The sequence below is a fragment of the Vigna unguiculata genome, chromosome 10 (assembly GCF_037176805.1).
Source record: "Vigna unguiculata cultivar grain cowpea cultivar isolate G323 ecotype 2 chromosome 10, ASM3717680v1, whole genome shotgun sequence".
NCBI classification, from domain to species: domain Eukaryota; kingdom Viridiplantae; phylum Streptophyta; class Magnoliopsida; order Fabales; family Fabaceae; genus Vigna; species Vigna unguiculata.
This window is the reverse complement of record NC_140801.1, coordinates 16,683,760-16,706,031: the sequence shown is the minus strand read 5'-3', so window position 1 is coordinate 16,706,031 and position 22,272 is coordinate 16,683,760.

The following is a 22,272-nucleotide window of genomic DNA, read 5'->3' as shown; positions in this document are numbered from 1 at the left end:
AAAACCACGAATTTCATTTTTTCACAAATCTCCCCACCAAGCCTTCTTGCTATGCCGTGGTGCACCGCCAACCTTGGCCATGTGCAAAACCCAACCAACTCAAAACTTTTGTGCAGCAAGACTTTCATGGTATTCATTTGGGGACATTTCTAGGCCTTTCCAACCCTCACATCTCAAAAACCACGAATTTCATTTTTTCACAAAACTCCCCACCAGGCCATCTAGCTATGCCGCGGTGCACCGCCAACTTTGGCCATGTGCAAAACCCTCCGAACTCAAAACTTTCGTGCACCAAGACTTTCATGGTATTCATTTGGGGACATTTGGAGGCCTTTCCAACCCTCACATCTCAAAAACCACGAATTTCATTTTTTCACAAATCTCCCCAACAAGCCTTCTAGCTATGCCGTGGTGCACCGCCAACCTTGGCCATGTCCAAAACCCTCCGAACTCAAAACTTTAGTGTACCCAGACTTTCATGGTATTCATTTGGGGACATTTCTAGGCCATTCCAACCCTCATATCTCAAAAACCATGAATTTCATTTTTTCACAAAACTCCCCACCAAGCCATCTAGCTATGCCGTGGTGCACCGCCAACCTTGGCCATGTGCAAAACCCAACCAACTCAAAACTTTTGTGCACCAAGACTTTCATGGTATTCATTTGGGGACATTTCTAGGCCTTTCCAACCCTCACATCTCAAAAACCACGAATTTCATTTTTTCACAAAACTCCCCACCAAGCCATCTACCTATGTCGTGGTGCACCGACAACCATGGCCATGTGAAAAACCCAACCAACTCAAAACTTTCATGCACCAAGACTTTCATGGTATTCATTTGGGGACATTTCTAGGCCTTTCCAACCCTCACATCTCAAAAACCACGAATTTTATTTTTTCACAAATCTCCCCAACAAGCCTTCTAGCTATGCCGTGGTGCACTGCCAACCTTGGCCATGTCCAAAACCCTCCGAACTCAAAACTTTCGTGCACCAAGACTTTCACGGTATTCATTTGGGGACATTTCTAGGCCATTCCAACCCTCACATCTCAAAAACCATGAATTTCATTTTTTCACAATACTCCCCACCAAGCCATCTAGCTATGCCGTGGTGCACCGCCAACCTTGGCCATGTGCAAAACCCAACCAACTCAAAACTTTTGTGCACCAAGACTTTCATGGTATTCATTTGGGGACATTTCTAGGCCTTTCCAACCCTCACATCTCAAAAACCACGAATTTCATTTTTTCACAAATCTCCCCAACAAGCCTTCTAGCTATGCCGTGGTGCACTGCCAACCTTGGCCATGTCCAAAACCCTCCGAACTCAAAACTTTCGTGCACCAAGACTTTCATGGTATTCATTTGGGGACATTTCTAGGCCATTCCAACCCTCATATCTCAAAAACCATGAATTTCATTTTTTCACAAAACTCCCCACCAAGCCATCTACCTATGCCGTGGTGCACCGACAACCATGGCCATGTGAAAAACCCAACCAACTCAAAACTTCTGTGCCCCAAGACTTTCATGGTATTCATTTGGGGACATTTCTAGGCCTTTCCAACCCTCACATCTCAAAAACCACGAATTTCATTTTTTCACAAATCTCCCCAACAAGCCTTCTAGCTATGCCGTGGTGCACCGCCAACCTTGGCCATGTCCAAAACCCTCCGAACTCAAAACTTTCGTGCACCAAGACTTTCATGGTATTCATTTGGGGACATTTCTAGGCCATTCCAACCCTCACATCTCAAAAACCATGAATTTCATTTTTTCACAAAACTCCCCACCAAGCCATCTAGCTGTGCCGTGGTGCACCGCCAACCTTGGCCATGTGCAAAACCCAACCAACTCAAAACTTTTGTGCACCAAGACTTTCATGGTATTCATTTGGGGACATTTCTAGGCCTTTCCAACCCTCACATCTCAAAAACCACGAATTTCATTTTTTCACAAAACTCCCCACCAAGCCATCTACCTATGCCGTGGTGCACCGACAACCATGGCCATGTGAAAAACCCAACCAACTCAAAACTTTCGTGCACCAAGACTTTCATGGTATTCATTTGGGGACATTTCTAGGCCTTTCCAACCCTCACATCTCAAAAACCACGAATTTCATTTTTTCACAAATCTCCCCAACAAGCCTTCTAGCTATGCCGTGGTGCACTGCCAACCTTGGCCATGTCCAAAACCCTCCGAACTCAAAACTTTCGTGCACCAAGACTTTCATGGTATTCATTTGGGGACATTTCTAGGCCATTCCAACCCTCACATCTCAAAAACCATGAATTTCATTTTTTCACAAAACTCCTCACCAAGCCATCTAGGTATGCCGTGGTGCACCGCCAACCTTGGCCATGTGCAAAACCCAACCAACTCAAAACTTTTGTGCACCAAGACTTTCATGGTATTCATTTGGGGACATTTCTAGGCCTTTCCAACCCTCACATCTCAAAAACCACGAATTTCATTTTTTCACAAATCTCCCCAACAAGCCTTCTAGCTATGCCGTGGTGCACCGCCAACCTTGGCTATGTCCAAAACCCTCCGAACTCAAAACTTTCGTGCACCAAGACTTTCATGGTATTCATTTGGGGACATTTCTAGGCCATTCCAACCCTCATATCTCAAAAACCATGAATTTCATTTTTCACAAAACTCCCCACCAAGCCATCTAGCTATGCCGTGGTGCACCGACAACCATGGCCATGTGAAAAACCCAACCAACTCAAAACTTTTGTGCACCAAGACTTTCATGGTATTCATTTGGGGACATTTCTAGGCCTTTCCAACCCTCACATCTCAAAAACCACGAATTTCATTTTTTCACAAATCTCCCCAACAAGCCTTCTAGCTATGCCGTGGTGCACTGCCAACCTTGGCCATGTCCAAAACCCTCCGAACTCAAAACTTTCGTGCACCAAGACTTTCATGGTATTCATTTGGGGACATTTCTAGCCCATTCCAACCCTCACATCTCAAAAACCATGAATTTCATTTTTTCACAAAACTCCCCACCAAGCCATCTAGCTATGCCGTGGTGCACCACCAACCTTGGCCATGTGCAAAACCCAACCAACTCAAAACTTTCGTGCACCAAGACTTTCATGGTATTCATTTGGGGACATTTCTAGCCCATTCCAACCCTCACATCTCAAAAACCATGAATTTCATTTTTTCACAAAACTCCCCACCAAGCCATCTAGCTATGCCGTGGTGCACCACCAACCATGGCCATGTGAAAAACCCAACCAACTCAAAACTTTTGTGCACCAAGACTTTCATGGTATTCATTCGGGGACATTTCTAGGCCTTTCCAACCCTCACATCTCAAAAACCACGAATTTCATTTTTTCACAAATCTCCCCAACAAGCCTTCTAGCTATGCCGTGGTGCACCGCCAACCTTGGCCATGTTCAAAACCCTCCGAACTCAAAACTTTCGTGCACCAAGACTTTCATGGTATTCATTTGGGGACATTTCTAGGCCTTTCCAACCCTCACATCTCAAAAACAACGAATTTCATTTTTGCACAAAACTCCCCACCAAGCCATCTCCTATGCCGTGGTGCACCGACAACCATGGCCATGTGAAAAACCCAACCAACTCAAAACTTTTGTGCACCAAGACTTTCATGGTATTCATTTGGGGACATTTCTAGGCCTTTCCAACCCTCACATCTCAAAAACCACGAATTTCATTTTTTCACAAATCTCCCCAACAAGCCTTCTAGCTATGCCGTGGTGCACCGCCAACCTTGGCCATGTCCAAAACCCTCCGAACTCAAAACTTTCGTGCACCAAGACTTTCATGGTATTCATTTGGGGACATTTCTAGGCCATTCCAACCCTCATATCTCAAAAACCATGAATTTCATTTTTTCACAAAACTCCCCACCAAGCCATCTAGCTATGCCGTGGTGCACCGCCAACCTTGGCCATGTGCAAAACCCAACCAACTCAAAACTTTTGTGCACCAAGACTTTCATGGTATTCATTTGGGGACATTTCTAGGCCTTTCCAACCCTCACATCTCAAAAACCACGAATTTCATTTTTTCACAAAACTCCCCACCAAGCCATCTACCTTTGCCGTGGTGCACTGACAACCATGGGCATGTGAAAAACCCAACCAACTCAAAACTTTCGTGCACCAAGACTTTCATGGTATTCATTTGGGGACATTTCTAGGCCTTTCCAACCCTCACATCTCAAAAACCACGAATTTCATTTTTTCACAAATCTCCCCAACAAGCCTTCTAGCTATGCCGTGGTGCACTGCCAACCTTGGCCATTTCCAAAACCCTCCGAACTCAAAACTTTCGTGCACCAAGACTTTCATGGTATTCATTTGGGGACATTTCTAGGCCATTCCAACCCTCACATCTCAAAAACCATGAATTTCATTTTTTCACAAAACTCCTCACCAAGCCATCTAGGTATGCCGTGGTGCACCGCCAACCTTGGCCATGTGCAAAACCCAACCAACTCAAAACTTTTGTTCACCAAGACTTTCATGGTATTCATTTGGGGACATTTCTAGGCCTTTCCAACCCTCACATCTCAAAAACCACGAATTTCATTTTTTCACAAATCTCCCCAACAAGCCTTCTAGCTATGCCGTGGTGCACCGCCAACTTTGGCCATGTCCAAAACCCTCCGAACTAAAAACTTTCGTGCACCAAGACTTTCATGGTATTCATTTGGGGACATTTCTAGGCCATTCCAACCCTCATATCTCAAAAACCATGAATTTCATTTTTTCACAAAACTCCCCACCAAGCCATCTAGCTATGCCGTGGTGCACCGACAACCATGGCCATGTGAAAAACCCAACCAACTCAAAACTTTTGTGCACCAAGACTTTCATGGTATTCATTTGGGGACATTTCTATGCCTTTCCAACCCTCACATCTCAAAAACCACGAATTTCATTTTTTCACAAATCTCCCCAACAAGCCTTCTAGCTATGCCGTGGTGCACTGCCAACCTTGGCCATGTCCAAAACCCTCCGAACTCAAAACTTTCGTGCACCAAGACTTTCATGGTATTCATTTGGGGACATTTCTAGCCCATTCCAACCCTCACATCTCAAAAACCATGAATTTCATTTTTTCACAAAACTCCCCACCAAGCCATCTAGCTATGCCGTGGTGCACCACCAACCTTGGCCATGTGCAAAACCCAACCAACTCAAAACTTTCGTGCACCAAGACTTTCATGGTATTCATTTGGGGACATTTCTAGCCCATTCCAACCCTCACATCTCAAAAACCATGAATTTCATTTTTTCACAAAACTCCCCACCAAGCCATCTAGCTATGCCGTGGTGCACCACCAACCATGGCCATGTGAAAAACCCAACCAACTCAAAACTTTTGTGCACCAAGACTTTCATGGTATTCATTCGGGGACATTTCTAGGCCTTTCCAACCCTCACATCTCAAAAACCACGAATTTCATTTTTTCACAAATCTCCCCAACAAGCCTTCTAGCTATGCCGTGGTGCACCGCCAACCTTGGCCATGTCCAAAACCCTCCGAACTCAAAACTTTCGTGCACCAAGACTTTCATGGTATTCATTTGGGGACATTTCTAGGCCTTTCCAACCCTCACATCTCAAAAACAACGAATTTCATTTTTGCACAAAACTCCCCACCAAGCCATCTCCTATGCCGTGGTGCACCGACAACCATGGCCATGTGAAAAACCCAACCAACTCAAAACTTTTGTGCACCAAGACTTTCATGGTATTCATTTGGGGACATTTCTAGGCCTTTCCAACCCTCACATCTCAAAAACCACGAATTTCATTTTTTCACAAATCTCCCCAACAAGCCTTCTAGCTATGCCGTGGTGCACCGCCAACCTTGGCCATGTCCAAAACCCTCCGAACTCAAAACTTTCGTGCACCAAGACTTTCATGGTATTCATTTGGGGACATTTCTAGGCCATTCCAACCCTCATATCTCAAAAACCATGAATTTCATTTTTTCACAAAACTCCCCACCAAGCCATCTAGCTATGCCGTGGTGCACCGCCAACCTTGGCCATGTGCAAAACCCAACCAACTCAAAACTTTTGTGCACCAAGACTTTCATGGTATTCATTTGGGGACATTTCTAGGCCTTTCCAACCCTCACATCTCAAAAACCACGAATTTCATTTTTTCACAAAACTCCCCACCAAGCCATCTACCTTTGCCGTGGTGCACTGACAACCATGGGCATGTGAAAAACCCAACCAACTCAAAACTTTCGTGCACCAAGACTTTCATGGTATTCATTTGGGGACATTTCTAGGCCTTTCCAACCCTCACATCTCAAAAACCACGAATTTCATTTTTTCACAAATCTCCCCAACAAGCCTTCTAGCTATGCCGTGGTGCACTGCCAACCTTGGCCATTTCCAAAACCCTCCGAACTCAAAACTTTCGTGCACCAAGACTTTCATGGTATTCATTTGGGGACATTTCTAGGCCATTCCAACCCTCACATCTCAAAAACCATGAATTTCATTTTTTCACAAAACTCCTCACCAAGCCATCTAGGTATGCCGTGGTGCACCGCCAACCTTGGCCATGTGCAAAACCCAACCAACTCAAAACTTTTGTTCACCAAGACTTTCATGGTATTCATTTGGGGACATTTCTAGGCCTTTCCAACCCTCACATCTCAAAAACCACGAATTTCATTTTTTCACAAATCTCCCCAACAAGCCTTCTAGCTATGCCGTGGTGCACCGCCAACTTTGGCCATGTCCAAAACCCTCCGAACTAAAAACTTTCGTGCACCAAGACTTTCATGGTATTCATTTGGGGACATTTCTAGGCCATTCCAACCCTCATATCTCAAAAACCATGAATTTCATTTTTTCACAAAACTCCCCACCAAGCCATCTAGCTATGCCGTGGTGCACCGACAACCATGGCCATGTGAAAAACCCAACCAACTCAAAACTTTTGTGCACCAAGACTTTCATGGTATTCATTTGGGGACATTTCTATGCCTTTCCAACCCTCACATCTCAAAAACCACGAATTTCATTTTTTCACAAATCTCCCCAACAAGCCTTCTAGCTATGCCGTGGTGCACTGCCAACCTTGGCCATGTCCAAAACCCTCCGAACTCAAAACTTTCGTGCACCAAGACTTTCATGGTATTCATTTGGGGACATTTCTAGCCCATTCCAACCCTCACATCTCAAAAACCATGAATTTCATTTTTTCACAAAACTCCCCACCAAGCCATCTAGCTATGCCGTGGTGCACCACCAACCTTGGCCATGTGCAAAACCCAACCAACTCAAAACTTTTGTGCACCAAGACTTTCATGGTATTCATTTGGGGACATTTCTAGGCCTTTCCAACCCTCACATCTCAAAAACCACGAATTTCATTTTTTCACAAAACTCCCCACCAAGCCATCTACCTTTGCCGTGGTGCACTGACAACCATGGCCATGTGAAAAACCCAACCAACTCAAAACTTTCGTGCACCAAGACTTTCATGGTATTCATTTGGGGACATTTCTAGGCCTTTCCAACCCTCACATCTCAAAAACCACGAATTTCATTTTTTCACAAATCTCCCCAACAAGCCTTCTCGCTATGCCGTGGTGCACTGCCAACCTTGGCCATGTCCAAAACCCTCCGAACTCAAAACTTTCGTGCACCAAGACTTTCATGGTATTCATTTGGGGACATTTCTAGGCCATTCCAACCCTCACATCTCAAAAACCATGAATTTCATTTTTTCACAAAACTCCCCACCAAGCCATCTAGCTATGCCCTGGTGCACCGCCAACCTTGGCCATGTGCAAAACCCAACCAACTCAAAACTTTTGTGCACCAAGACTTTCATGGTATTCATTTGGGGACATTTCTAGGCCTTTCCAACCCTCACATCTCAAAAACCACGAATTTCATTTTTTCACAAAACTCCCCACCAAGCCATCTACCTATGCCGTGGTGCACCGACAACCATGGCCATGTGAAAAACCAAACCAACTCAAAACTTTTGTGCACCAAGACTTTCATGGTATTCATTTGGGGACATTTCTAGGCCTTTCCAACCCTCACATCTCAAAAACCACGAATTTCATTTTTTCACAAATCTCCCCAAGCCTTCTAGCTATGCCGTGGTGCACCGCCAACCTTGGCCATGTCCAAAACCCTCCGAACTCAAAACTTTCGTGCACCAAGACTTTCATGGTATACATTTGGGGACATTTCTAGGCCATTCCAACCCTCATATCTCAAAAACCATGAATTTCATTTTTTCACAAAACTCCCCACCAAGCCATCTAGCTATGCCGTGGTGCACCGACAACCATGGCCATGTGAAAAACCCAACCAACTCAAAACTTTTGTGCACCAAGACTTTCATGGTATTCATTTGGGGACATTTCTATGCCTTTCCAACCCTCACATCTCAAAAACCACGAATTTCATTTTTTCACAAATCTCCCCAACAAGCCTTCTAGCTATGCCGTGGTGCACTGCCAACCTTGGCCATGTCCAAAACCCTCCGAACTCAAAACTTTCGTGCACCAAGACTTTCATGGTATTCATTTGGGGACATTTCTAGCCCATTCCAACCCTCACATCTCAAAAACCATGAATTTCATTTTTTCACAAAACTCCCCACCAAGCCATCTAGCTATGCCGTGGTGCACCACCAACCTTGGCCATGTGCAAAACCCAACCAACTCAAAACTTTTGTGCACCAAGACTTTCATGGTATTCATTTGGGGACATTTCTAGGCCTTTCCAACCCTCACATCTCAAAAACCACGAATTTCATTTTTTCACAAAACTCCCCACCAAGCCATCTACCTTTGCCGTGGTGCACTGACAACCATGGCCATGTGAAAAACCCAACCAACTCAAAACTTTCGTGCACCAAGACTTTCATGGTATTCATTTGGGGACATTTCTAGGCCTTTCCAACCCTCACATCTCAAAAACCACGAATTTCATTTTTTCACAAATCTCCCCAACAAGCCTTCTAGTTATGCCGTGGTGCACTGCCAACCTTGGCCATGTCCAAAACCCTCCGAACTCAAAACTTTCGTGCACCAAGACTTTCATGGTATTCATTTGGGGACATTTCTAGGCCATTCCAACCCTCACATCTCAAAAACCATGAATTTCATTTTTTCACAAAACTCCCCACCAAGCCATCTAGCTATGCCCTGGTGCACCGCCAACCTTGGCCATGTGCAAAACCCAACCAACTCAAAACTTTTGTGCACCAAGACTTTCATGGTATTCATTTGGGGACATTTCTAGGCCTTTCCAACCCTCACATCTCAAAAACCACGAATTTCATTTTTTCACAAAACTCCCCACCAAGCCATCTACCTATGCCGTGGTGCACCGACAACCATGGCCATGTGAAAAACCAAACCAACTCAAAACTTTTGTGCACCAAGACTTTCATGGTATTCATTTGGGGACATTTCTAGGCCTTTCCAACCCTCACATCTCAAAAACCACGAATTTCATTTTTTCACAAATCTCCCCAAGCCTTCTAGCTATGCCGTGGTGCACCGCCAACCTTGGCCATGTCCAAAACCCTCCGAACTCAAAACTTTCGTGCACCAAGACTTTCATGGTATACATTTGGGGACATTTCTAGGCCATTCCAACCCTCATATCTCAAAAACCACGAATTTCATTTTTTCACAAATCTCCCCAACAAGCCTTCTAGCTATGCCGTGGTGCACTGCCAACCTTGGCCATGTCCAAAACCCTCCGAACTCAAAACTTTCGTGCACCAAGACTTTCATGGTATTCATTTGGGGACATTTCTAGGCCATTCCAACCCTCACATCTCAAAAACCATGAATTTCATTTTTTCACAAAACTCCCCACCAAGCCATCTAGCTATGCCCTGGTGCACCGCCAACCTTGGCCATGTGCAAAACCCAACCAACTCAAAACTTTTGTGCACCAAGACTTTCATGGTATTCATTTGGGGACATTTCTAGGCCATTCCAACCCTCACATCTCAAAAACCACGAATTTCATTTTTTCACAAAACTCCCCACCAAGCCATCTACCTATGCCGTGGTGCACCGACAACCATGGCCATGTGAAAAACCCAACCAACTCAAAACTTTTGTGCACCAAGACTTTCATGGTATTCATTTGGGGACATTTCTAGGCCTTTCCAACCCTCACATCTCAAAAACCACGAATTTCATTTTTTCACAAAACTCCCCACCAAGCCATCTACCTATGCCGTGGTGCACCGACAACCATGGCCATGTGAAAAACCCAACCCACTCAAAACTTTTGTGCACCAAGACTTTCATGGTATTCATTTGGGGACATTTCTAGGCCTTTCCAACCCTCACATCTCAAAAACCACGAATTTCATTTTTTCACAAAACTCCCACCCAAGCCATCTACCTATGCCGTGGTGCACGGCCAAACTTGGCCATGTCCACAACCCTCCGAACTCAAAACTTTCGTGCACCAAGACTTTCACGGTATTCATTTGGGGACATTTCTAGGCCATTCCAACCCTCACATCTCAAAAACCATGAATTTCATTTTTTCACAATACTCCCCACCAAGCCATCTAGCTATGCCGTGGTGCACCGCCAACCTTGGCCATGTGCAAAACCCAACCAACTCAAAACTTTTGTGCACCAAGACTTTCATGGTATTCATTTGGGGACATTTCTAGGCCTTTCCAACCCTCACATCTCAAAAACCACGAATTTCATTTTTTCACAAATCTCCCCAACAAGCCTTCTAGCTATGCCGTGGTGCACTGCCAACCTTGGCTATGTCCAAAACCCTCCGAACTCAAAACTTTCGTGCACCAAGACTTTCATGGTATTCATTTGGGGACATTTCTAGGCCATTCCAACCCTCATATCTCAAAAACCATGAATTTCATTTTTTCACAAAACTCCCCACCAAGCCATCTACCTATGCCGTGGTGCACCGACAACCATGGCCATGTGAAAAACCCAACCAACTCAAAACTTTTGTGCACCAAGACTTTCATGGTATTCATTTGGGGACATTTCTAGGCCTTTCCAACCCTCACATCTCAAAAACCACGAATTTCATTTTTTCACAAATCTCCCCAACAAGCCTTCTAGCTATGCCGTGGTGCACCGCCAACCTTGGCCATGTCCAAAACCCTCCGAACTCAAAACTTTCGTGCACCAAGACTTTCATGGTATTCATTTGGGGACATTTCTAGGCCATTCCAACCCTCACATCTCAAAAACCACGAATTTCATTTTTTCACAAAACTCCCCACCAAGCCATCTACCTATGCCGTGGTGCACCGACAACCATGGCCATGTGAAAAACCCAACCAACTCAAAACTTTTGTGCACCAAGACTTTCATGGTATTCATTTGGGGACATTTCTAGGCCTTTCCAACCCTCACATCTCAAAAACCACGAATTTCATTTTTTCACAAAACTCCCCACCAAGCCATCTACCTATGCCGTGGTGCACCGACAACCATGGCCATGTGAAAAACCCAACCCACTCAAAACTTTTGTGCACCAAGACTTTCATGGTATTCATTTGGGGACATTTCTAGGCCTTTCCAACCCTCACATCTCAAAAACCACGAATTTCATTTTTTCACAAAACTCCCACCCAAGCCATCTACCTATGCCGTGGTGCACGGCCAAACTTGGCCATGTCCACAACCCTCCGAACTCAAAACTTTCGTGCACGAAGACTTTCACGGTATTCATTTGGGGACATTTCTAGGCCATTCCAACCCTCACATCTCAAAAACCATGAATTTCATTTTTTCACAATACTCCCCACCAAGCCATCTAGCTATGCCGTGGTGCACCGCCAACCTTGGCCATGTGCAAAACCCAACCAACTCAAAACTTTTGTGCACCAAGACTTTCATGGTATTCATTTGGGGACATTTCTAGGCCTTTCCAACCCTCACATCTCAAAAACCACGAATTTCATTTTTTCACAAATCTCCCCAACAAGCCTTCTAGCTATGCCGTGGTGCACTGCCAACCTTGGCTATGTCCAAAACCCTCCGAACTCAAAACTTTCGTGCACCAAGACTTTCATGGTATTCATTTGGGGACATTTCTAGGCCATTCCAACCCTCATATCTCAAAAACCATGAATTTCATTTTTTCACAAAACTCCCCACCAAGCCATCTACCTATGCCGTGGTGCACCGACAACCATGGCCATGTGAAAAACCCAACCAACTCAAAACTTTTGTGCACCAAGACTTTCATGGTATTCATTTGGGGACATTTCTAGGCCTTTCCAACCCTCACATCTCAAAAACCACGAATTTCATTTTTTCACAAATCTCCCCAACAAGCCTTCTAGCTATGCCGTGGTGCACCGCCAACCTTGGCCATGTCCAAAACCCTCCGAACTCAAAACTTTCGTGCACCAAGACTTTCATGGTATTCATTTGGGGACATTTCTAGGCCATTCTAACCCTCACATCTCAAAAACCATGAATTTCATTTTTTCACAAAACTCCCCACCAAGCCATCTACCTATGCCGTGGTGCACCGACAACCATGGCCATGTGAAAAACCCAACCAACTCAAAACTTTCGTGCACCAAGACTTTCATGGTATTCATTTGGGGACATTTCTAGGCCATTCTAACCCTCACATCTCAAAAACCATGAATTTCATTTTTTCACAAAACTCCCCACCAAGCCATCTAGCTATGCCGTGGTGCACCGCCAACCTTGGCCATGTGCAAAACCCAACCAACTCAAAACTTTTGTGCACCAAGACTTTCATGGTATTCATTTGGGGACATTTCTAGGCCTTTCCAACCCTCACATCTCAAAAACCACGAATTTCATTTTTTCACAAAACTCCCCACCAAGCCATCTACCTATGCCGTGGTGCACCGACAACCATGGCCATGTGAAAAACCCAACCAACTCAAAACTTTCGTGCACCAAGACTTTCATGGTATTCATTTGGGGACATTTCTAGGCCTTTCCAACCCTCACATCTCAAAAACCACGAATTTCATTTTTTCACAAATCTCCCCAACAAGCCTTCTAGCTATGCCGTGGTGCACTGCCAACCTTGGCCATGTCCAAAACCCTCCGAACTCAAAACTTTCGTGCACCAAGACTTTCATGGTATTCATTTGGGGACATTTCTAGGCCATTCCAACCCTCACATCTCAAAAACCATGAATTTCATTTTTTCACAAAACTCCTCACAAAGCCATCTAGGTATGCCGTGGTGCACCGCCAACCTTGGCCATGTGCAAAACCCAACCAACTCAAAACTTTTGTGCACCAAGACTTTCATGGTATTCATTTGGGGACATTTCTAGGCCTTTCCAACCCTCACATCTCAAAAACCACGAATTTCATTTTTTCACAAATCTCCCCACCAAGCCTTTCTAGCTATGCCGTGGTGCACCGCCAACCTAGGCCATGAGCAAAACCCTCCGAACTCAAAACTTTCGTGCACCAAGACTTTCATGGTATTCATTTGGGGACATTTCTAGGCCTTTCCAACCCTCACATCTCAAAAACAACGAATTTCATTTTTGCACAAAACTCCCCACCAAGCCATCTCCTATGCCGTGGTGCACCGACAACCATGGCCATGTGAAAAACCCAACCAACTCAAAACTTTTGTGCACCAAGACTTTCATGGTATTCATTTGGGGACATTTCTAGGCCTTTCCAACCCTCACATCTCAAAAACCACGAATTTCATTTTTTCACAAATCTCCCCAACAAGCCTTCTAGCTATGCCGTGGTGCACTGCCAACCTTGGCTATGTCCAAAACCCTCCGAACTCAAAACTTTCGTGCACCAAGACTTTCATGGTATTCATTTGGGGACATTTCTAGGCCATTCCAACCCTCATATCTCAAAAACCATGAATTTCATTTTTTCACAAAACTCCCCACCAAGCCATCTACCTATGCCGTGGTGCACCGACAACCATGGCCATGTGAAAAACCCAACCAACTCAAAACTTTCGTGCACCAAGACTTTCATGGTATTCATTTGGGGACATTTCTAGGCCTTTCCAACCCTCACATCTCAAAAACCACGAATTTCATTTTTTCACAAAACTCCCCACCAAGCCATCTACCTATGCCGTGGTGCACCGACAACCATGGCCATGTGAAAAACCCAACCAACTCAAAACTTTCGTGCACCAAGACTTTCATGGTATTCATTTGGGGACATTTCTAGGCCTTTCCAACCCTCACATCTCAAAAACCACGAATTTCATTTTTTCACAAATCTCCCCAACAAGCCTTTCTAGCTATGCCGTGGTGCACCGCCAACCTAGGCCATGAGCAAAACCCTCCGAACTCAAAACTTTCGTGCACCAAGACTTTCATGGTATTCATTTGGGGACATTTCTAGGCCTTTCCAACCCTCACATCTAAAAAACAACGAATTTCATTTTTGCACAAAACTCCCCACCAAGCCATCTCCTATGCCGTGGTGCACCGACAACCATGGCCATGTGAAAAACCCAACCAACTCAAAACTTTTGTGCACCAAGACTTTCATGGTATTCATTTGGGGACATTTCTAGGCCTTTCCAACCCTCACATCTCAAAAACCACGAATTTCATTTTTTCACAAATCTCCCCAACAAGCCTTCTAGCTATGCCGTGGTGCACTGCCAACCTTGGCTATGTCCAAAACCCTCCGAACTCAAAACTTTCGTGCACCAAGACTTTCATGGTATTCATTTGGGGACATTTCTAGGCCATTCCAACCCTCATATCTCAAAAACCATGAATTTCATTTTTTCACAAAACTCCCCACCAAGCCATCTACCTATGCCGTGGTGCACCGACAACCATGGCCATGTGAAAAACCCAACCAACTCAAAACTTTTGTGCACCAAGACTTTCATGGTATTCATTTGGAGACATTTCTAGGCCTTTCCAACCCTCACATCTCAAAAACCACGAATTTCATTTTTTCACAAATCTCCCCAACAAGCCTTCTAGCTATGCCGTGGTGCACCGCCAACCTTGGCCATGTCCAAAACCCTCCGAACTCAAAACTTTCGTGCACCAAGACTTTCATGGTATTCATTTGGGGACATTTCTAGGCCATTCTAACCCTCACATCTCAAAAACCATGAATTTCATTTTTTCACAAAACTCCCCACCAAGCCATCTAGCTATGCCGTGGTGCACCGCCAACCTTGGCCATGTGCAAAACCCAACCAACTCAAAACTTTTGTGCACCAAGACTTTCATGGTATTCATTTGGGGACATTTCTAGGCCTTTCCAACCCTCACATCTCAAAAACCACGAATTTCATTTTTTCACAAAACTCCCCACCAAGCCATCTACCTATGCCGTGGTGCACCGACAACCATGGCCATGTGAAAAACCCAACCAACTCAAAACTTTCGTGCACCAAGACTTTCATGGTATTCATTTGGGGACATTTCTAGGCCTTTCCAACCCTCACATCTCAAAAACCACGAATTTCATTTTTTCACAAATCTCCCCAACAAGCCTTCTAGCTATGCCGTGGTGCACTGCCAACCTTGGCCATGTCCAAAACCCTCCGAACTCAAAACTTTCGTGCACCAAGACTTTCATGGTATTCATTTGGGGACATTTCTAGGCCATTCCAACCCTCACATCTCAAAAACCATGAATTTCATTTTTTCACAAAACTCCTCACCAAGCCATCTAGGTATGCCGTGGTGCACCGCCAACCTTGGCCATGTGCAAAACCCAACCAACTCAAAACTTTTGTGCACCAAGACTTTCATGGTATTCATTTGGGGACATTTCTAGGCCTTTCCAACCCTCACATCTCAAAAACCACGAATTTCATTTTTTCACAAATCTCCCCACCAAGCCTTTCTAGCTATGCCGTGGTGCACCGCCAACCTAGGCCATGAGCAAAACCCTCCGAACTCAAAACTTTCGTGCACCAAGACTTTCATGGTATTCATTTGGGGACATTTCTAGGCCTTTCCAACCCTCACATCTCAAAAACAACGAATTTCATTTTTGCACAAAACTCCCCACCAAGCCATCTCCTATGCCGTGGTGCACCGACAACCATGGCCATGTGAAAAACCCAACCAACTCAAAACTTTTGTGCACCAAGACTTTCATGGTATTCATTTGGGGACATTTCTAGGCCTTGCCAACCCTCACATCTCAAAAACCACGAATTTCATTTTTTCACAAATCTCCCCAACAAGCCTTCTAGCTATGCCGTGGTGCACCGCCAACCTTGGCCATGTCCAAAACCCTCCGAACTCAAAACTTTCGTGCACCAAGACTTTCATGGTATTCATTTGGGGACATTTCTAGGCCATTCCAACCCTCATATCTCAAAAACCATGAATTTCATTTTTTCACAAAACTCCCCACCAAGCCATCTAGCTATGCCGTGGTGCACCGCCAACCTTGGCCATGTGCAAAACCCAACCAACTCAAAACTTTTGTGCACCAAGACTTTCATGGTATTCATTTGGGGACATTTCTAGGCCTTTCCAACCCTCACATCTCAAAAACCACGAATTTCATTTTTTCACAAAACTCCCCACCAAGCCATCTACCTTTGCCGTGGTGCACTGACAACCATGGCCATGTGAAAAACCCAACCAACTCAAAACTTTCGTGCACCAAGACTTTCATGGTATTCATTTGGGGACATTTCTAGGCCTTTCCAACCCTCACATCTCAAAAACCACGAATTTCATTTTTTCACAAATCTCCCCAACAAGCCTTCTAGCTATGCCGTGGTGCACTGCCAACCTTGGCCATGTCCAAAACCCTCCGAACTCAAAACTTTCGTGCACCAAGACTTTCATGGTATTCATTTGGGGACATTTCTAGGCCATTCCAACCCTCACATCTCAAAAACCATGAATTTCATTTTTTCACAAAACTCCTCACCAAGCCATCTAGGTATGCCGTGGTGCACCGCCAACCTTGGCCATGTGCAAAACCCAACCAACTCAAAACTTTTGTGCACCAAGACTTTCATGGTATTCATTTGGGGACATTTCTAGGCCTTTCCAACCCTCACATCTCAAAAACCACGAATTTCATTTTTTCACAAATCTCCCCACCAAGCCTTTCTAGCTATGCCGTGGTGCACCGCCAACCTAGGCCATGAGCAAAACCCTCCGAACTCAAAACTTTCGTGCACCAAGACTTTCATGGTATTCATTTGGGCACATTTCTAGGCCTTTCCAACCCTCACATCTCAAAAACAACGAATTTCATTTTTGCACAAAACTCCCCACCAAGCCATCTCCTATGCCGTGGTGCACCGACAACCATGGCCATGTGAAAAACCCAACCAACTCAAAACTTTTGTGCACCAAGACTTTCATGGTATTCATTTGGGGACATTTCTAGGCCTTTCCAACCCTCACATCTCAAAAACCACGAATTTCATTTTTTCACAAACCTCCCCAACAAGCCTTCTAGCTATGCCGTGGTGCACCGCCAACCTTGGCCATGTCCAAAACCCTCCGAACTCAAAACTTTCGTGCACCAAGACTTTCATGGTATTCATTTGGGGACATTTATAGGCCATTCCAACCCTCATATCTCAAAAACCATGAATTTCATTTTTTCACAAAACTCCCCACCAAGCCATCTAGCTATGCCGTGGTGCACCGCCAACCTTGGCCATGTGCAAAACCCAACCAACTCAAAACTTTTGTGCACCAAGACTTTCATGGTATTCATTTGGGGACATTTCTAGGCCTTTCCAACCCTCACATCTCAAAAACCACGAATTTCATTTTTTCACAAAACTCCCCACCAAGCCATCTACCTTTGCCGTGGTGCACTGACAACCATGGCCATGTGAAAAACCCAACCAACTCAAAACTTTCGTGCACCAAGACTTTCATGGTATTCATTTGGGGACATTTCTAGGCCTTTCCAACCCTCACATCTCAAAAACCACGAATTTCATTTTTTCACAAATCTCCCCAACAAGCCTTCTAGCTTTGCCGTGGTGCACTGCCAACCTTGGCCATGTCCAAAACCCTCCGAACTCAAAACTTTCGTGCACCAAGACTTTCATGGTATTCATTTGGGGACATTTCTAGGCCATTCCAACCCTCACATCTCAAAAACCATGAATTTCATTTTTTCACAAAACTCCTCACCAAGCCATCTAGGTATGCCGTGGTGCACCGCCAACCTTGGCCATGTGCAAAACCCAACCAACTCAAAACTTTTGTGCACCAAGACTTTCATGGTATTCATTTGGGGACATTTCTAGGCCTTTCCAACCCTCACATCTCAAAAACAACGAATTTCATTTTTGCACAAAACTCCCCACCAAGCCATCTCCTATGCCGTGGTGCACCGACAACCATGGCCATGTGAAAAACCCAACCAACTCAAAACTTTTGTGCACCAAGACTTTCATGGTATTCATTTGGGGACATTTCTAGGCCTTTCCAACCCTCACATCTCAAAAACCACGAATTTCATTTTTTCACAAACCTCCCCAACAAGCCTTCTAGCTATGCCGTGGTGCACCGCCAACCTTGGCCATGTCCAAAACCCTCCGAACTCAAAACTTTCGTGCACCAAGACTTTCATGGTATTCATTTGGGGACATTTCTAGGCCATTCCAACCCTCATATCTCAAAAACCATGAATTTCATTTTTTCACAAAACTCCCCACCAAGCCATCTAGCTATGCCGTGGTGCACCGCCAACCTTGGCCATGTGCAAAACCCAACCAACTCAAAACTTTTGTGCACCAAGACTTTCATGGTATTCATTTGGGGACATTTCTAGGCCATTCCAACCCTCATATCTCAAAAACCATGAATTTCATTTTTTCACAAAACTCCCCACCAAGCCATCTAGCTATGCCGTGGTGCACCGACAACCATGGCCATGTGAAAAACCCAACCAACTCAAAACTTTTGTGCACCAAGACTTTCATGGTATTCATTTGGGGACATTTCTATGCCTTTCCAACCCTCACATCTCAAAAACCACGAATTTCATTTTTTCACAAATCTCCCCAACAAGCCTTCTAGTTATGCCGTGGTGCACTGCCAACCTTGGCCATGTCCAAAACCCTCCGAACTCAAAACTTTCGTGCACCAAGACTTTCATGGTATTCATTTGGGGACATTTCTAGCCCATTCCAACCCTCACATCTCAAAAACCATGAATTTCATTTTTTCACAAAACTCCCCACCAAGCCATCTAGCTATGCCGTGGTGCACCGCCAACCTTGGCCATGTGCAAAACCCAACCAACTCAAAACTTTTGTGCACCAAGACTTTCATGGTATTCATTTGGGGACATTTCTAGGCCTTTCTAACCCTCACATCTCAAAAACCACGAATTTCATTTTTTCACAAAACTCCCCACCAAGCCATCTACTTATGCCGTGGTGCACCGACAACCATGGCCATGTGAAAAACCCAACCAACTCAAAACTTTTGTGCACCAAGAATTTCATGGTATTCATTCGGGGACATTTCTAGGCCTTTCCAACCCTCACATCTCAAAAACCACGAATTTCATTTTTTCACAAATCTCCCCAACAAGCCTTCTAGCTATGCCGTGGTGCACCGCCAACCTTGGCCATGTCCAAAACCCTCCGAACTCAAAACTTTCGTGCACCAAGACTTTCATGGTATTCATTTGGGGACATTTCTAGGCCTTTCCAACCCTCACATCTCAAAAACAACGAATTTCATTTTTGCACAAAACTCCCCACCAAGCCATCTCCTATGTCGTGGTGCACCGACAACCATGGCCATGTGAAAAACCCAACCAACTCAAAACTTTTGTGCACCAAGACTTTCATGGTATTCATTTGGGGACATTTCTAGGCCTTTCCAACCCTCACATCTCAAAAACCACGAATTTCATTTTTTCACAAATCTCCCCAACAAGCCTTCTAGCTATGCCGTGGTGCACCGCCAACCTTGGCCATGTCCAAAACCCTCCGAACTCAAAACTTTCGTGCACCAAGACTTTCATGGTATTCATTTGGGGACATTTCTAGGCCATTCCAACCCTCATATCTCAAAAACCATGAATTTCATTTTTTCACAAAACTCCCCACCAAGCCATCTAGCTATGCCGTGGTGCACCGACAACCATGGCCATGTGAAAAACCCAACCAACTCAAAACTTTTGTGCACCAAGACTTTCATGGTATTCATTTGGGGACATTTCTATGCCTTTCCAACCCTCACATCTCAAAAACCACGAATTTCATTTTTTCACAAATCTCCCCAACAAGCCTTCTAGTTATGCCGTGGTGCACTGCCAACCTTGGCCATGTCCAAAACCCTCCGAACTCAAAACTTTCGTGCACCAAGACTTTCATGGTATTCATTTGGGGACATTTCTAGCCCATTCCAACCCTCACATCTCAAAAACCATGAATTTCATTTTTTCACAAAACTCCCCACCAAGCCATCTAGCTATGCCGTGGTGCACCGCCAACCTTGGCCATGTGCAAAACCCAACCAACTCAAAACTTTTGTGCACCAAGACTTTCATGGTATTCATTTGGGGACATTTCTAGGCCTTTCCAACCCTCACATCTCAAAAACCACGAATTTCATTTTTTCACAAAACTCCCCACCAAGCCATCTACCTATGCCGTGGTGCACCGACAACCATGGCCATGTGAAAAACCCAACCAACTCAAAACTTTTGTGCACCAAGACTTTCATGGTATTCATTCGGGGACATTTCTAGGCCTTTCCAACCCTCACATCTCAAAAACCACGAATTTCATTTTTTCACAAATCTCCCCAACAAGCCTTCTAGCTATGCCGTGGTGCACTGCCAACCTTGGCCATGTCCAAAACCCTCCGAACTCAAAACTTTCGTGCACCAAGACTTTCATGGTATTCATTTGGGGACATTTCTAGGCCATTCCAACCCTCACATCTCAAAAACAACGAATTTCATTTTTGCACAAAACTCCCCACCAAGCCATCTCCTATGTCGTGGTGCACCGACAACCATGGCCATGTGAAAAACCCAACCAACTCAAAACTTTTGTGCACCAAGACTTTCATGGTATTCATTTGGGGACATTTCTAGGCCTTTCCAACCCTCACATCTCAAAAACCAAGAATTTCATTTTTTCACAAATCTCCCCAACAAGCCTTCTAGCTATGCCGTGGTGCACCGCCAACCTTGGCCATGTCCAAAACCCTCCGAACTCAAAACTTTCGTGCACCAAGACTTTCATGGTATTCATTTGGGGACATTTCTAGGCCATTCCAACCCTCATATCTCAAAAACCATAAATTTCATTTTTTTCACAAAACTCCCCACCAAGCCATCTAGCTATGCCGTGGTGCACCGCCAACCTTGGCCATGTGCAAAACCCAACCAACTCAAAACTTTTGTGCACCAAGACTTTCATGGTATTCATTTGGGGACATTTCTAGGCCTTTCCAACCCTCACATCTCAAAAACCACGAATTTCATTTTTTCACAAAACTCCCCACCAAGCCATCTACCTTTGCCGTGGTGCACTGACAACCATGGCCATGTGAAAAACCCAACCAACTCAAAACTTTCGTGCACCAAGACTTTCATGGTATTCATTTGGGGACATTTCTAGGCCTTTCCAACCCTCACATCTCAAAAACCACGAATTTCATTTTTTCACAAATTTCCCCAACAAGCCTTCTAGCTATGCCGTGGTGCACTGCCAACCCTGGCCATGTCCAAAACCCTCCGAACTCAAAACTTTCGTGCACCAAGACTTTCATGGTATTCATTTGGGGACATTTCTAGGCCATTCCAACCCTCACATCTCAAAAACCATGAATTTCATTTTTTCACAAAACTCCCCACCAAGCCATCTAGCTATGCCCTGGTGCACCGCCAACCTTGGCCATGTGCAAAACCCAACCAACTCAAAACTTTTGTGCACCAAGACTTTCATGGTATTCATTTGGGGACATTTCTAGGCCTTTCCAACCCTCACATCTCAAAAACCACGAATTTCATTTTTTCACAAAACTCCCCACCAAGCCATCTACCTATGCCGTGGTGCACCGACAACCATGGCCAAGTGAAAAACCCAACCAACTCAAAACTTTTGTGCACCAAGACTTTCATGGTATTCATTTGGGGACATTTCTAGGCCTTTCCAACCCTCACATCTCATAAACCACGAATTTCATTTTTTCACAAATCTCCCCAAGCCTTCTAGCTATGCAGTGGTGCACCGCCAACCTTGGCCATGTCCAAAACCCTCCGAACTCAAAACTTTC